At 34.6% G+C, this 18,518-nt stretch overlaps 1 protein-coding gene and 1 non-coding gene across 2 annotated transcripts in view; both read left to right on the forward strand.

Moving 5' to 3' along the window:
- CENPW (centromere protein W) overlaps window positions 1–16,688 on the forward strand; it is a 146,738-nt gene extending 130,050 nt beyond the window's left edge. Inside the window, exon 4 of the transcript XR_010158192.1 lies at window positions 13,944–16,688. The gene's annotated coding sequence lies outside the window, so the exon portion shown is untranslated. The remainder of the gene's footprint in view (window positions 1–13,943) is intronic.
- A 1,312-nt stretch (window positions 16,689–18,000) lies between these two features.
- MIR588 (microRNA mir-588) lies at window positions 18,001–18,082 on the forward strand. Its single transcript, NR_035927.1, has one exon. It is a non-coding gene; the product is annotated as a microRNA mir-588 (primary transcript).
- The last annotated feature ends 436 nt before the right edge of the window (window positions 18,083–18,518 follow it).

Raw genomic sequence — 18,518 nt, forward strand, 5'->3', positions numbered from 1 at the left:
GCTTTGATCAAAATGCTGACAGTGATATGGACAATGAAGTCCAGGCTGAGGTGGTCTCAGATGGAGATAAGAAACTTCTTGGGAACTGGAGCAAAGGTCATTCTTGCTACACTTTAGCAAAGAGAATGGCAGCATTTTGCCCCTGCCCTAGAGATCTGTGTAACTTTGAACTTGAGGGAGGTGATTTAGAGTATTTGGTGGAAGAAATGTCTAAGCAGCAAAGCATTCAAGAGGTGACCTCACTGATTCTGAAAGTGCTCAGTCATATGCATTCACAAAGAGATGGTTTGAAATTGGAACTTATATTTCAAAAGGAAGCAGAGCATAAAAGTTTAGAAAATTTGCAGCCTGACCATGAGGTAGAAAAGAAAAACCCATTTTCTGGGGAGAAACTCAAGCTGGCTGCAAAAATTGGTAAAATAAGGAATCAAATGTTAATTGTCAAGACAATGGAGGAACTGTCTCAAGGGCATTCCAGAGATCTTCAAGGCAGCTCCTCCCATCACAGGCCTGGAGGCCTAAGAGGGAAAAGTAGTTTCATGGACAGGGCCCAGGTGCCTGCTCCTCTGCGCAGCCTTGGAACTTGGTGCCCTTCATCCCAGCCACTCCAGCTCCAGCTGTAGCTAAAAGAGGCAAACGTACATCTCAGGCCATTGGTTCAGAGGCTACAAGCCCCAAACCTTGGCAGCTTCCATGTGGTTTTGGGCCTGTGGGTGTGCAGAAGACAAGAGTTGAGGTTTGGGAACCTCTGCCTAGATTTCACAGGATGTATGGAAATGCCTAGATGTCCAGGAAGAAGTCTGCTTCAGGGGTGGAGCCCTGATGGAAAACCTCTACTAGGGCAATGCAGAGGGGAAAGTGGGTTTAGAGTCCCCATACAGAGTTGCCATTGGGGCACTGCCTAGTGGAGCTGTGAGAAGAGAGCCACCATCCTCCAGACCCCAGAATGGTAGATCCACTGACAACTTGCCCTGTGCATGTGGAAAAGCTGCAGACACTCAACACCAGCCTATAAAAGCAGCCACGGGGGCTGTGCCCTGTACAGCCAGAGGGGCAGAGCTGCGTAAGGCCTTGGGAGCCCACCTCTTGCTTCACCATGTCCTGGGTGTAAGACATGGAGTAAAAGGAGATTATTTTGGAGCTTTAAGATTTAATGATGGCCTCACTGAATTTTGGACTTGCACAGGGACTGTGGCCCCTTTGTTTTGGCTGATTTCTCCCATTTGTAATGAGAACATTTACCCAATGCCTGTACCAGCATTATATCTTGGAAGTACCAACTTGCTTTTGATTTTACAGGCTCATGGGTGGAAGGGACTTGCCTTGTCTCAGATGAAACTTTGTACTTGGATTTTTGGGTTAATGCTGGAATGAGTTAAGAATTTGGGGAACTGTTGGGAATGCATGATTGGTTTTGAAACGTGAAAAGGACATGAGATTTGGAAGGGGCCAGGGGCTGAATGATATGGTTTGGCTTTGTGTCCCTACCCAAATCTTATCTTGAATTGTAATCCCATGTGTTGAGGGAGGGACCTCGTGGAAGGTGATAAAATTATGGGTGCCATTTCCCCCATGGTATTCTTATGATAGTGAGGTAGTTCTCATGAGATCTGATGGTTTAAAAGTGACAGATTCCCTGCATGCACTCTCTCTCTCTCCTGCCATCATGTGAAGAAGGTGCCTGCTTCCCCTTTGTCTTCTGCCATGATTGTAAGTTTCTTGAGGCCTCCCCAGCCATGCAGAACTATGAGACTTTCCTTTATAAAATACAGTCTCAGGTAGTAACTTTATGGCAGTGTGAAAATAAATACACTATGTATCCTGAATACATTTAGTCATCAAAATATATGTATCAAAATGTACATAGCAGCACTATTTTAAATGGCCAAATATTGAAAACAACCAAAATGTTCATCAACACTGGAATGGATCAATATATATTCTCACCATTGAAAACATCACAGTAATCAAAATAAACAGTCTAGAACTAATTATAAAAATATGATGAATCTCAGAAATACAAAGTTGGTAGAAAAAACCAGATATACAAAAAGGTACATCCCATGTGATTTATTTATATATTGTTCAATAGGCAAAACTAATGCATGGGGAAAGGGTGCAATAATTAGAAGGAAGCAAGAATGGGACCTATGATGGTTTGGTAATGTTCTGTTGCTTGATCTGGGAGTGCTCATCACATGGATGTGTTCAAGTTGAGCAATGTTTTTATCTGTGTAAGTTGGAATATAAATATATTTTGCACATGAATCTAATGTCAGTTATTGGGCTATAAATCTCTTTGCTAGGTTTTTCAATTTCTTTATATTTTTCAACAAAAGCTCATTTTAAAATAACTATTAATAGTAAAATTTTTTCAAATGTGCACAAAGGGAGATAATATGATGAAACCTGTGAACCTATCATAAAGCTTCAATAATTATAAGTTTCGCCAATATTATTTAACCTTCCTTTTTCCCTGGTATATTTTTAAAGCTCTTTAGTATGTTACAATTGGCTTACATGAAATTGCATATAATTATTGTATAAAAATTGATAAGTTTTAGCATATGTATACACCCATGAAAACCACAATACATAATCAAGAAATGTAAATATTCCTCACCACCCTAAACTTTCTTATACCTGTTTGGAATTCTCTCTGCTCTGGCCCAACCATACCAGCTACTACTGATTTGCCTTCTGTCACTGTAGATGAAATTGCATTTTCCACAGGTTTATATGAATGGAATCATATAGTATGTACTCTTTCTTTTTCTGGCTTCTTTTACTCTGCATAATGAATTGTGACTTACCCATGCTGGTGCATGTATCAATAGTTCATTCCTTTTAATTAATAAGTAGCTTTCCATTGTATAGAAATGCCAAAATCTGCTTATCCATTCATGTGTTGAGGGACATCTGGATTGTTTCCAGTTTGGGCCTGTTAGAAATAAAACTGCTATGAGCACTTTGTATAGACATAGATTTCCTTTTCTCTTTGATAAATACATAGGAGTAGAATGAGTAGACTATATGGTAAGTGCACATTTAAATCTATAAGAAACTGACAGGCTGTTTGCCAAATATTTTGCCATTTTACAGCTGTTCAGCATATGAGAGTTACAGTTCCTCCACATCCTTGCCAACACTTGGTAAGATCAGTCTTTTATCATTTTAGTCATTCTACTAGGGGTACAATGTTATCTTTTCATGATTTTAATTTCTATATCCTTAACTTAAAAAAAGTCAACCAAAGATGTGTGGAGAATTTTTATCTAATGGAATATGCTAGTGGCAAATAAACACAAGAAAGATGCTGAACATTATTAGACATATAATTAAAATACTGTAATATGCCTCCTTTTCAGATTGGCTTCTTTCACTTAAGCATTATGCGTTAGAGATTTCTCTGTGCCTTTTCATAGCTTGATAGCTCATTTATTATTATTGTTAAATAGTATTTCATTGTATGGTTAAGCCAAAGTTTGCATATTCATTCACCTACTGAAGGACATCTTGGTTGTTTCCAGCTTTTGGGAATTACAAATAAAACATCTATAAATGTTCACATGTAGGCCTTTTTGTTTTGGTGGATGTAAGTTTTTGAATCTCTTAAGTAAATACCTAGGAATGAGATTGCTGGATTGCATAGTAAAACTATGTTTAGCTCTATAAAAAATTGGCAAACTTTCTTCCATAGTGAATTTGATATATGGCTTTTAAATTATAGAATTCTAAGTATTTTTATCTTAACTTTTTTTCCGCTTTAACCCATGTTATTTAGAAATATCTTTATAGGCCGGGCACAGTGGCTCATTCCGGTAATCTCAGCGCTTTGGGAGGCGGAGGCAGGTGGATCATCTGTGGTCAGGAGTTCAAGACCAGCCTGGCCAACATGGTGAAACCTGTCTCCACTAAAAATAAAAAAAATTAGCTGGGTGGCAGTGGCACATGCTTTTAATTCCAGCTACTTTGCAGGCTGAGGCAAGAGATTCGCTTGAGCTTGGGAGGCGGAGGTTGCAGTGAGCCAAGGTCACACCACCACACTCCAGTGTGGACGAGAGTGAATCTCTCTCTCTCTCTCTCTAGCATATATATATAGAATATATATGCACAGCATAGATATATAGAATATATGTGCACAGCATAGATATATAGAATATATGTGCACAGCATAGATATATAGAATATATGTGCACAGCATAGATATATAGAATATATGTGCACAGCATAGATATATAGAATATATATGCACAGCATAGATATAGAATATATGCATAGCATAGATATAGAATATATATAGAATGTATAGAATATATACAGAATATATATAGAATATATATATTCTATATATAGAATATATAGAATATATATATTCTACGTATATATGGTCAGTCTTTTATCATTTTAGTTATTCTACTGAGGGCACAATGAGAGTAGAATATATTTCATATATATATATAGAGAGATACACATACATATATCTTTATAATTACTAACTATATGGACTTAATTTTTTTCTTTTTCTCATTAGTTTTTTATTTAGTTAGACTGTGGCAACAGAACTTGATGCTTCTTTGAAATTTATTGGGACATGTTTTACAAAATAGTATGTGGTAAATCTTTATAAATGTTATGTGTGTGTATATTCTAATCATTTATAGAATTTTATATATTCTAATCATTTAGTGTAGAATTTCAATACCATTTAGCATATATACGGTGTTGAATCAAGCTTGGTACTTATACTAAATACCATATAATATGTATGTGGTGTTGAATCAAGCTTGGTACAACATATAATGTATGTATGTTGTTGAATCAAGCTTGGTACTTATGTGTTTTCATTTTTTATATGCTTACTAATTTGTAAAATCTATGTAATCTATCAATAATTAGGAGATGTGTTTTGAAACCTAATACTATAAAGGTAGATTTTTTTTTTTTTTTTTTGAGATGGAGTCTCGCTCTTTCACCCAGGCTGGAGTGCAGTGGCACGATCTCGGCTCACTGCAGGCTCCGCCCCCTGGGGTTCACGCCATTCTCCTGCCTCAGCCTCCCGCATAGCTGGGACTACAGGCGCCCGCCACCTCGCCCGGCTAATTTTTTGTATTTTTAGCAGAGACGGGGTTTCACCGTGTTAGCCAGGATGGTCTCCATCTCCTGACCTCATGATCCGCCCGCCTCGGCCTCCCAAAGTGCTGGGATTACATGCGTGAGCCACCGCGCCCAGCCAAAGGTAGATTTTTTAAATGTCTTCTTAATGTCTAGCATTTTTTTTCTTTTCCTATTTCAGGATTACTAATTTATTTCAAGCTATATTTATTGGCACACTCTAGTTTGGAGTTGTTATATTTTCTGAGGAGCTGAACTTTTAAACATTATATAGTGAGCCTATATTTTTTTCTTAATATTTACTTGGATCAGCAATATAGCCAGTTTGGCTTTCTTTTTGTTAATATTTGCCTGTTATATCTTTTCCTATTTATTTACTTTCAAACATTCCATGTCCTTATGTTTAATGCATCATATAAAAGCATATAAATGGATTTTTTCACCTTAACTATAATTCTTCTTATTTTCAAATTTAGTCAATTTATAATTGTTGTGGCTATTTATATATTTCGATGTATCTTCTATTTGATTTTTATTTCTATGTTGCTCTCTCTCTGCTACAGTATTGTTGCTTATATTTTCTTTCCTTTTATTTTTGAATCAATTGAATTTTATTTTTATTATGTCTATTCCCTTTTTCCTCCTTACTGGTTTAGAATTTACACTTTATTTTAGTCCTTTTAGTGGACACTATTGAAAATTTAATGTGCATATTGAAGACTCTGGCCTTATCCAGGGGCGTCTCAGGTCCAAGGCTCCGTATTGTAATTGCTATGTTGCTACAATAACTGTGGTTATTGTTCACTACCCCTAGCTCAGGCCTCAGTTTATAGAATTACCTTGGGCTAGTTATGACACATTATTTGCCCAGATTTTTTTTTTTAAAGAAAAGAGAATGTCTTATGAAGGTGAGTGTGGGATCTTGCCAATTCCCCTTGAACATTTGATACCATTAAGAAGAACATTTACTCTGAGCAAATGAAAACTCAAGCAACCATACCTCAGCAAAACTGGTTTGCAACATTGCATTCTGCAGTGTTTCATTAGTTAAAGGTAGTGTTATTAGGGACTGCCTCTTGGGCAAGCCACCATGTGCTACTAGAGATGGAAGCAATTAATAGATGCTTTATTACATGGCATTTGTGCCCTTCTCAATCAACTGTAGACATTCTTGATTGAAGAGAACTTGGTCATTAGCTATGAAACCCCTTGACTTTTTTTTCTGCCAATATTTATAGTGTTCATTTCTTCTTCTTGTCTACTCATATTAACATTTCCAAAGAAATGTTAAATAATTGTGTTGATCATGAATATCTTTGACTTGTTCCAGATTCTAGAATTATCATTGATATATATACTGTTGGCTCTTGGCTTTAAACTAAATATAATATTAAAAATGTATGATTTTTAAGTAGGAGACCATTCTTGACATTTATTTTTGTGCTACTTTGGTTACTTTTTATTTTAAAAAATCAGTTAATTGATTGATTATTTTTATTGTGGTAAGAACATTTAACATGAGATCTACCATTTCAACACATTTTAAAAAATATAATACGGTATTTTTAACTATAGGCATGATGTTGTACAACTGATCTCTAAAATATATTCATCTTGCCTAAGTGAAACTTCATACCCACTGAATAGTATCTCCCCATTTACCCCTCTTTCCAGTCCCCAGCAACACCCCCATTCTACTCTCTCCCCTAATTCTACTCTTAATAGACTCTATGAGTCTATTTTATTTTGCATATAAGTGGAATCACACAGTATTGGTCCTTCTGTGACTAGCTTAGAGTCACGTCCTCTAGGTTCATTCATGTTTTTGCATATTATGGGATTTTCTTCACTTTTAAGGCTGAATAATATTCCTGCATATGTATGTACCACATTTTTTTAAATCAATTCATGACCAGGTGGTTTCACTGGTAAATCTACCAAACATTTAAGGAAGAATAAACGCCAATCCTTCTCAAACTCTTCTAAAAATATTGAAGGAAAGAGAATACTTTCAAACTTATTTTGTGAGGCCAGCATTATCCTGATACCAAAGCCAGATAAAGATACTAGAAGAAAACTATAGGCCAATATTCCTGACTAATCTATGTTAGTTTATAATAGATAAAATAACCTATGTTATTTTGTAATTATAGATGCAAAATACTCAACAAAATATTAGCAAACTAAATCCAATTGCACATTAAAAGGATTATGCACCATAATCAAAGGACATTTATCTGTGGGCAGTAAGGATTCTTTAACATAGGAAAATCAATCGATATGATATACCACGTTAATTGAACCCCAGAACCACTCATTAGCTCAGTATATGCAGAAATCATTTGGAAAAATTCAACACCCATTCATGATAAGAAAGAAAACCTCTCAATAAATAAGGAATGGAATAAAATTACCTCCACATTATAAAGACCATATATGAAAAGCCCACAGCTGACATTATACTCAGCGGTGAAAAACTGATAGCTTTTCCTGTAAATATTGGGAACAAGGCAAAGATGCCCATTTTCATTACTTTTATTCAGCATGGTACTGGAAGTTCTAGCCCAAACAGTAAAGCTCTTGTTTTTTTGTTTTGTTTTGTTTTTACATTTCTTGCTAAGGATTCAGAATAATATAATTTTCCCCATGTAAACCTTGTGGGTTTAAAGGGTCAGAAATTTAGAGAGGGCTTGAACCAATTACCGGGCACCCACACTGTGACCTGAGGTTCTTTCATATTCCTAAGGACGTGGAGGTTTGCTTATATGTGACCAAGAGCAAAGAGGTTTAGAATATTTTAATAACAGGTAGTTCCCAAAAGAGTTATTAGGGCCAGTGGAAAGTTTTCATCTTTTGTCTGCTATGACAATTATCTCTCCTAGGTTCTGCTTCTGCTGTAAGCCACTATCATTCTTAAATTGGCCAGAATATTTTATCACCCTTTGAAGCAAACACTTTATAATGTAAATCATATGCAAACAATATCATTACCCTTCAGCACACCAGATCTATTTCCTCTTATTCACTGGTTTTACACTCAACTCACCTGTGATCTCTATCCTAGGGTGGAACATCAAGAAGTAACTGTGGAATCCATTGAAGATTTTATTAGTTTTTGCCAATAAAATAAACTAGTTTGAAATAAAGCCACTGCATCATCCAGTTCCATAAATTTTACTTTGCTACATATGAAAGCAGATTTTAGGTGCCTGCTATGAAAAGAAAGGTTGTATTACACCAGCGTGTACGTTCACAAGGCTCATAATCACATTACATGTGGCATGTGGAAGGTAAATACTTTGCAGCAGCCACCAGTTAGCTCTTTTAAACTTTTGTTTCTGAAAAAAATTAAATATTCTGAATTTAAAGATCTTTAAAATTTCTTATTTTTATTTCTAAATTAAATTTATTTTAACATTTGTTTTGAAAATTCAAAACTTGAGTGTCACCCTAATAATAACCAATTATGTAGACACCCACCTTTATATTAGTTACAATTATTACCAGGGGATTTTATATCAAGAAATAAAAGGTTGCTTCCAAATCTTAGCTATTGTAAACAGTGTGGATAGTGGATTATTTGTAACTCATAAGTGTTTGAGGGGATGAATACCCCATTCTTCATGATTTCACATTTCATGACTTTATCAAAACATCTCTTGTGCCCCATAAATAGATACAAATTTTTTTAAAAAAATTTTTTAAATAAAAAATTGTAAAAATGAAAGGTTATATGAATTTATGAATTGCAGTTCATTTTCATTTTCTCAAAATATGAAGGCAAGAATATTCATTTTTAGTTAGGCCTTATAAACAAACTATAACCTAGGTAAAATATTTGGTTTGTTGAAAAGAACAATGGCTTTGCATCTAGGAGTATCAAGTTTAAAGCCTGGTTTTGCTACTTAGCAGTCATCTCTGGTAAGTCACTTAACCTTTCTTATGTTTACATTTCCTCATTTGTAAATGTGGATGATGAAAACTACTCTGCAAATACTTTAAACATTTATAATAATATATGTAAACATTGACATAGGGTCTTTGAAAACACTGAAAAATACTGTTATTATATATGTGTTTATAATATCTGAGGTTGCTTATGCATTCTTCAGTTTACACCACTCTTGATAGGTTCGGCATCTTTATACATGGAATGCCAGAGCTAAAAAAGACCTTAGAAATTATCGAGTTGCCACTAACGCCCTAATTTTTCAGTTGGGGAAACTGTCTGTGTCACGTTAGAGCTATTGAAGGCCACTTATAGTGAATTAATGCTACAGCTAGTAGTAGTAGTAGAACTCAAATCCCTGGCTCTAATTCCTCCACTCTTTCTACCAGACTGCCAGTACATTTTTCTAGTTTTCCTATAGAAAAAAAAAAAATCAGGTGATTAAGTTTTTCCCCTCATAGCCTCCACTCTTTCTACCTAGTAGAATTATGTTCAGGTCACCCAGCAGGACAGTTGGATATTAGCTAGAAGATAGTTTTGTGGTTGTTTCATTGTTTTGTGTGTTGTGGTCAGTTGAAGCTCAAAGATTACATTTTGTGATGATTTTCCTATTTTTACTTTTTCTTAAAATATTAATTTGGAAGAATTTAAACATGACGAAGATTAGTATGCCCTCTAGCTTTCTACTGAAAAATTTTTAAGTATTAGTGATCAATTTTCTAAAATTTCATTTTGACTGAAAATCATGAGAAAATCAGTGCTTCTTTTCAACATCTTTAGTGTGGCTCATCTGAAGATAATACTTTATTACTGTGTGTTTGATTTCATAAAGTTAAACCTGCAATGAAAATACAGTTTGAATGTCCTTTTACTAGAGGAGTCACATTATGTGTTGAGTATTACAAAATGGCTTTTGTTAGAACCCTATTTCTATTCCCAAAGACCTTGTAATTCTGATACGGGATTGTAAGACTTCCCATCTGTTTGCTAACTCATTTTAACACTTAAAATATCTCAGTATGAGAGAATATCAGTGCATATGAACCTTTTTTTAGGGAGACATATCACAAATTAGATAATCGTTTCCCATTTATAAAGACAGATGCTCTGAGAGGTTGATTGTAGCTGTCCTTCTATATCTACCTGTGTGATCATAAAGAGAAGAATTGTGTAAGTGTCTAAAACCAGATGGGTTAATGTCTAAAACCAGATGGGTTAAAGAATGTAAACTGAGCCTTACCAGTTTAAATGGGTGACTGTTCTAGCTTAATTCTCCCTATATAGTAAATGAGTAAAGGAAATATACTTCATTAAAAAACAAATCTAAGTTTATTAGAGAAATAAAAGCTGAAGAAATTAATATTAACACATTCAAAACACGAGGATAACACCATATTGGGATTCAGAGAAAATTCAAGTCTACCGTTAATAGTTTGGATCATATTTTCTACATTAACCTTAATTTTGCTAACATCCTCTGTCTCCAACATATTGTTGAAGAAACACCAGTTGCCTATTAAGAGAGTACAATGTCAATATATAGTTTGCTTACTTCCTAATAGTATCACTGATAGAATTGAAAACTAGATCGATGATAACTATTAACATTAATAACATGGCAGAACTGTAAATCGTTACAACCAAAAGAGATTGGCATGAGAACAAATGTAAAAAGAGCTTGAACAAATGAAATTCTAACAGGTTTTTTTAATGCTCTAATTTTAGCTTCTGAACTGATGACAATTACATTCACCTGAGAAAATGTATAATAGCTCGTTGAACCAACCATTTTTAAGAGATCTCTGTCAGCAAATAATGTATTAATCTCATTTAATTCTCACATACTCTGTGATAAGCACTATTCTACTTTACAAATAAAGGAACAGACTCAAAGAGCTCAAATGACTTACTCAATTTTGTGCATGTAGGATTTGAGCAAAGTCTAATGAACCCTGAAACCCAAAGAGTAAAAGTTTGAATTATGTGAAGAAAATAACTGTGTGATAGTAAGATGGCAGGTAGTTTAATTAACTTTTAAGTGATAACTTTTTAAAATTCCCCCAAATTTCAGCAAATTGTCTTGCTGTCTTGCACATTATTTTTGCTTTCTTTTCTTTCATAGCTAAGCTTCTAGGTTCTAGAACATGTCCTGTCTAGTGTTGTTTTCACTTCCTCACCACCAGTTTACTCCTCTTATTGCCATCCGTCTTTTGCTTCTGCCATGACTTGAAACTGCTTCATCTGCAGATGAACAGTGATCATTAATTGCTGGATTCTACCAGCTCTTTTCAATTCTTATTCTTGCCTAACTTGACCTAAGTAGTACTTAACTCTTGAGATCCAACTTCCTCTGGCTTCACCAGACTGTGGATGCCAATTGGTCAAATTCATAAGAATAATCTGTATTTTATTTTTATACACTTTATACAGGATTTCTTCTTCCTTATTCTGATTACACCAAAGCTATTTCTTTGGTGGAATAGCTTCTCCCTGACTTAATTGACTTTGGGAGTTGAGTTTACCCAGTCAGACAATCACAGTGATTGGTCTAAGAAGTGGCCAATCTGAGTGAATTGGTGTTTTCTTTGAGATTTTTAAATAATGAAGCAAAAAGACAAGCACTTCATTTTTCCTCCAGCCCACTAAGCTGGAAAAAAATTCTAGGTCTGCCAGCAGTCATCTGTCACCACTCCCTCCAAATAGAAGTCTCTCTTTATCTCTCTCTCTCTCTCTGTGGGTGTGTGTATAAAGAAAGCCATTTGCAGATCAACAGAATGAAGCCAACACATAGAGAAAGCTGAAACTAGAATTGTAGAGAGAGTAAAAAATGTGCTCTGGACAGAGTATTTGGCCCTGAATCCTTTTCTGTCCATCCCAGTTTTGTCAGTGACAAAGCCCATATTTGATTAAACTGGCTGCAGTTATGTTTCTTTATTCGCATTTTGAAGAGATTTGACTCACCTACCTACTACTCACTGCTACTGGTGTCCTTCTTAGGCCCTTGATATCTGTAGGAAGGTGATAGTCCCAAATATCCCAGAACACTGGAACTGCTAAAAATGATGTCTCACAGCTATGCTGTGATGTGTGAAGGAGTAGGAGAATCCTCTTTGCTCTTTCTTACTTTCTTATCTGGACACGAAAAGAAACAACTGAGTTCTCCTGTTTCAGAGTTCCTAATGAAGAAAACTTTGGCTTCTGTAGCTGCCTGTCTCTTGATAGGATGCATTTGAGAAGAAAGGCCTCTTTGGCCAAAGCCCTTGGATAAACCTTCTCATATACCTCCTACCACACTCCTCAGAGAGTCCTGCATACATTTGAGTCCCAGCCCTGCTACACAAAATTTATTCTTTTCTCCTTATTTGAGCAATCCTCCTTCGGTTTATGTGGCACATTACTTGGTTTTATCTCTTTCTTCTCTGGGTTCTTCTTCCTAGGGAACTATGGTCTGTTCTTTCATTGCTTTCCTTTAAAGGCTATTGTCCCAGGGCTCTATGTTTTTAATCCATTTTTATTTCCACTTGGCCTCCTAGCCTGGGAAACTCATTGTGCTCTATGTTATTAGATACTTCCTATAAACAAATATCTTATACATTTTTATCTACAACTCAGATCTCTGTCCTGAGCTCCAGACCCTCAAATTTACCTACTTGCTGTACATCACCTCCTGAGTATTCTATGAGTACCTTGATTCTACCCTCATTAAAAGTGAGATCATCTTCACCTTCTTTCCATCAAATTCCCCCTCCCAGCAGTAGACCATACAGTTCATTCAAAACAAAACAAGACTTGAGGGACACATTCTGGATTTTCTTCTCCCTTCAGATTCATAGTCTATGTGTCTCGAAAATGCATCTTTTTCCTGAATATTCCTCAGCATATTAAGAAAAGCTGGTGGTGTGGGAAGTAAGGGATCACAGATGTCTTTCACATATATTTTCAAATCCCATTTTCTAGATTAATTTTCTTTTTAGCAAGGAAGTGTTTACGTTTGGATCTTTAATTTCTCTCAGTTTTTGCTATAATATATAACCTTCCACTTGTTATATGAGAACACTATAATTTTAAGAGGTATCTTGCAGATTCTATCATTTTATTTATAACCTTCCACTTGTTATATGAGAACACTATAATTTTAAGAGGTATCTTGCAGATTCTATCATTTTATTTTGCTTTTACTCTTTTTTTTCTTAAGATTCTGGAAACATTTTCCCAATGCTTTTCCTAACTGCTTACACAACCACTTAATATATGGCTTTCCATGTCTTAAAAATAAGTACTCTTCTGACCAAACTGACCTTCCACCATGTATGGAGGACATGGGTGTGAACCTGAGGCCCAACCCAACTGTATAAGGTTTAGTGCATGTTATAGTCCTTTTCCCATCCTCCTACTTCCCCTTGCCATATTTATAATACAAAAATTGGGCAAAAATACATAGCTTATTATTTAACTTTGTTTTTTAAAGTCTTTTTTTCTACACACACACACACACAGAGAAATGAAATAGGAATAATGTTAATATAAGAAATTCCAGAGGGTCAAGGAAAGGGTTAGGAGAAATAAAAAATGTTATTTTACTTTGCAATACTTAATTTCATCATTTTGGGTTATGAGGCATGGTGTTGTGGTCTATGAACATGGGACAGAGAATAAGGAAAGTTTCTTAACCAATGCTGGCTTTGAAAATGAACTCTGTGGGTGGCCATGGACAAATTACCTGATATCTTCATTTCACTTACTTTATGACTTCTAGTCTACTTGGAGATCATTAATTTGATTGACAGTGCAGCTATAAATAATACACCAAGAGTTAGTTGGAGATCTAAGAAATGCTGAGCTTTTTAGAATCGTAATATATTTAATTTGTTATTGACAGGTCACCTCAAATACCACAAAATGAATGGGAAGATGAACACTATGCAAGTACTCATTAAAAACATCCCAAAATGCTGGAGGAAATGCTGTGGAATTAAGGAATGACTCTTTTGTGGTAGAAAATTTTTATTTCAGAGTATAGACACTGCTTGTGCTGGGTCTCTTAATTTTACTGGATATTATAATTTTCTTGGGCTGTTAGATTTTCTCAGTGCAACATTTCTGAGAGCAAATATGTTCTGCTCAATTAAATACTTTCTAAAGCTAGATAAATGCCTTCCAGTAAGCAGATTAACATTCAATATGTTATATTTTACCAGAGGTAAAACATTTATATTCTAAAACATTATATTCTAAAATTTTTTACCCCAGGGAAAATAAAATGCCAAAAATCTCAACTACCACACATAGCTTTGTAATAAGATCAATGGGCAAATGGAATCAGCTTCAGTTTGCACTAATCCTACATATATGTATTAAGGATATGTGGAATGAACTTTGGCCATAATAAATTATAACTAATTTATTTCATCAGTTCACTACTATATTTCTTTCTTGTTTGCTTCTCCTCTTGTCGTCTCTTCATATTTGGTAGAATATATTTTATTGAATATCTAGTTTCAGATTACCTGAGCTTCAGATTACATGGAATTTTGGACTGTTTAATACTTTTGATTGTGTAGTGGATATAACTAAGCAATTTTTTTTTGGGTGCATACTTAGAATGTAATTTCTGGATCTTTTGATAGGCATATTGTTTTAGTTTGTTTTCTGCTTCTATAACATAATACTGTAGACTGGGTAATGTATAAAGAAAAGAGATTTATTTCCCTCAGAGTTCTGGAGATTGTCCAAGATCAAGGGGCTGCATCTGGTGAAATCCTTCTTGCTGTGTCCTATATGGTGGAAAGCATCACATGGCAAGGAAGCATGCTTGTGACAGAGAGAATGAGAGCTGAACTTCATCTTTTTATCAGCAACCCCCTCCAGCAATAATTAACCCAATCCCACAATAATGGCCTTAATGTATTCATGTGGGCAGAGTCCTTATAACTCAATCACCTCTTGAAGGTCCCACTCTTAATGCTGTCGCAGTAGCAATTACATTTCAACATGAGTTTTGGAAGGGATATTTAAACCATAGCATATATGTTTGCTATAAAAACGCCAGTTTTCCAAGTGAATGTACCCATTTTAAACACCCACCAGAATCATTTGTGAGATCTAATTGTTCATTCAATCTTGCTATACTTGGTATAGTCAATTATTTTAATTTTAGCACCATAATGAATATGTAGTGATACTAAATTTGGTACTACTTTGCATTAATGACTAAAAATTAGATAACAAATGATATTGAACTTATTTCCACATGCTTATTGATCATTTGGATATATTACTTTGTGAAGTTCCTTTTGAAGCCTTTTGCCCATTTTTCTTTGTGTTGTATTTATTTTCCATACTCATCAAAAACATCCCAAAATGCTAGAGGAAATGCTCTAGAATTCAGGAATAACTTCTTTTGTGGTAGAAAATTTTTATTTCAGAGTATAGACACTGTTTGTGCTGGGTTTCTTAATTTTACTGGATATCATCATTTTCTTGGGCTGTTTGATCAAGTTTGATTTTCCCAGTGCAACATTTCTGAGAGTAAATATGATCTGCTTAATAAAACATCTTCTAAAGCCAGATAAGTGCTTTCCAGAAAGTACAATTTTCCTTCCAGCAAGTATAATACCTGGTTTATAAGCATTACATATATTAATATTATTATTTTGTCAGATAGATATAATAAAAGTTTAATATTTCAATCTTTTCTTTTATGATAAGTGCTATTTATATACAGTTTAAGAAAGAGGCACCCATCATGACAATAATGTTCTATATTTTCCTATGAAAGTCTTGTTTTATATTTCACATTTAGGTTTTGATGGTCCTTAAATATAAGATTTTTATACATGATATTATGTATGGATTTAGGTTAATTTATTTTTATATGGATAGCCAATTGACCCAGAACCACTTATCAAAAAGACATCCTTTATACATTGAATTGCAATAGTGTTTTATCAAAACCAGCTAAGTATTTTTGAGTGAGTGTATTTCTGAACTCTCTAATTTGTTTCATTTGTTTACCTTTTGTTGTATTATTTCCTCACCATCTTAATTATTTTTAGCCTTATAAAAGCTTTGATATTTGGTAGTATAAGTTTTCCTGTTTAGTTTTCCTTCTGTAATATTTTCTTGACTATATAAAGTCCTTGCATTTCTATGTACATTTTAGAATAAAACTGTCAATTTGCACAAAATAACAGGCTGGGATTTGGATAGAGATTATGTTGATTTGAGGGAGATTGGCATTTTATCAATATTGTGTCTTTCAGTCAATATACAGAGTGTATCTATTTAGTTATTTTGATATTAATTTTTCTCACCAATGTTTTATGGTCCTTAAGGAAAAAGCCTTGCAATGTTTCTATATATGTGATCCTAGGTAATGGACCCTTTTAGATGTTATTATAAATGATTTTGCTTTTTAATTAAATTTCATTTTTCAGTTATTTCTAGTATAAAGAAATGGAGGTGACTGATTATTGGAAACATTTATTTGTAAATTTTCTTATTTTTAATTTTTTTGTAGATTCTTGTAAATTTTCTGCAGAAAATTTATATTTTTTTCTGGCTTTATTGAACTGCTTTGAAACTCCAGTGAAATGTTGAATAAAAGTGCTGATAATTGATATTATTTCCTTATCCTTGTTCAATTGCATTAAAACTTTACCATTAACTATATATTTTTAGTAGACCTCTTTATCAGATTAGGAAAATACCCTCCTGTTCCTAACTTACTGAATTAAACAAATCATGAACAAGTGTAGAATCTTATTAAGAGCTTTTTTATTGAATATACTAAAATCATCAAATGGGTTTTCTCTTTTATTAACAGATGTAAAATTTTACTAAATGCTTTTTTCCACATTCCTTTGAAATATTCATAAAGTTTTTCTATTTTTTCTAATTTGATGAATTACACTGATTGATTTTTAAAATATTAAACCAAACTTCCAATCCTGGCAAAAACTCCAATTAGTTTTATATAAAATCTATGATCTTTAAATACACTACTAGGTGGAAGTTGATAATATTTTGGGTAGGATTTTTCCATCTAGATTAATGAAATATATTGGGCTATACTTTTCCAGTCCTACATTGTTATTGTAAGGTTTGGGCATCAGGGTTATGCTGGCCTCGTAAATTAAGAAATTTTTCCCTCTGTTTTCTGTTTTCTGGATAATTTTTTGTTAGAATGTATTTTTTTCTCTTCATTACATGTTTGAAAGAATTTTCCAGAGATGTCATCTAGGTCTAAAGATTTCTTTGTAAGAAAAGCTTAAAATTACATGTTTTTAGTAGATATTGGAGTGTTCATATTTTTTTATTTTTGTGAATTATTACTTGTGGTTTTGCAAGCAATTTGTCCTTTTTTTCCAAATTACCAGCATCAAAGTGTTAATAATGTCCTTTATTTTCTTCTAAATTCTGTAGGACCTGTAGTTATATATAATGTTAATATATTAATGTATCACAATAATATTTTTAAAGTTTTTGCTTTTGTTATTTTTTTTGTGTGCCTATTTTCTAGTGAATTGACGTTTGGGGCTATATTGATTATCTGTTTTTCATCTACTTTCTTTGTACTTGCTCTTCTGCCACTAGCTTTTTGAAATGAAAGATTAGATCAATAATTATCAATATTCTTTCTTGCCCAAAATATTTACTTCAATTCTTATTACATCTTCTTGCTTGTAACTGGGACCCTTATCTTTTTAGCTGAAAGACCTAGTTTTTATTTCCTTAGCACAGGTCTGTGGTGAAGAATTTTCTCAGCCATTATTTTCAAAGATATCTTTATTGTACCTTCATTTAAAAACAATTTTTAGGGGAGAAGATGGAGCAAGATGGCTAAATAGAAGTCTCTGCTGGTCGTCCCCTCCACAGGAACACCAAATTGAACAACTATTTAAATAAAAAAGCACCTTCATGAGAACCGAAAATCAGCTTAGGTACCAATTTGGCCACAATGGGTTAGAACACTATTCCATTGTGTTCTTACCCACCATGGCCAAAATTGGGCCTAAGGGGTCCCAATTCCCGGCCTCAGCTCTTGGATGGAATTTCTAGACCTGCCCTGGGCCAGCGGAGAGCCCACTGCCTTAAAAGGAGAGTACCAGCCTGGCAGCATTCACCACAAGCTGACTGGAGTGTCCTTGGGCCTTAGGTGAACATCAGCAGTAACCAGAAAGTACTTGCTGCAAGCCTGGGCTGGTGGTGGCCAAGGGGAGAGACTCTTCTATTTGTGGAAGAAATAGGCAAGAGTGGGAAAGACTTTCTCTTGTGGCTTGGGTGCCAGATCAGCTGCAATAGAATAGAGCACCAGGTAGATTCCTAAGGTTTCTGAGTTCAGGCCCTGGATCCCAGCTGGCATCTCTGGACCCACCCAGGGCTGGGGGAGCTCACTGCCCTGAGGGAAAGGACAAATGCCTGGCTGGCTTTACCATCTGCTGATTGTAGAGCT

This window comes from Pan troglodytes, chromosome 5 (assembly GCF_028858775.2).
Source record: "Pan troglodytes isolate AG18354 chromosome 5, NHGRI_mPanTro3-v2.0_pri, whole genome shotgun sequence".
Lineage (NCBI taxonomy): Eukaryota > Metazoa > Chordata > Mammalia > Primates > Hominidae > Pan > Pan troglodytes.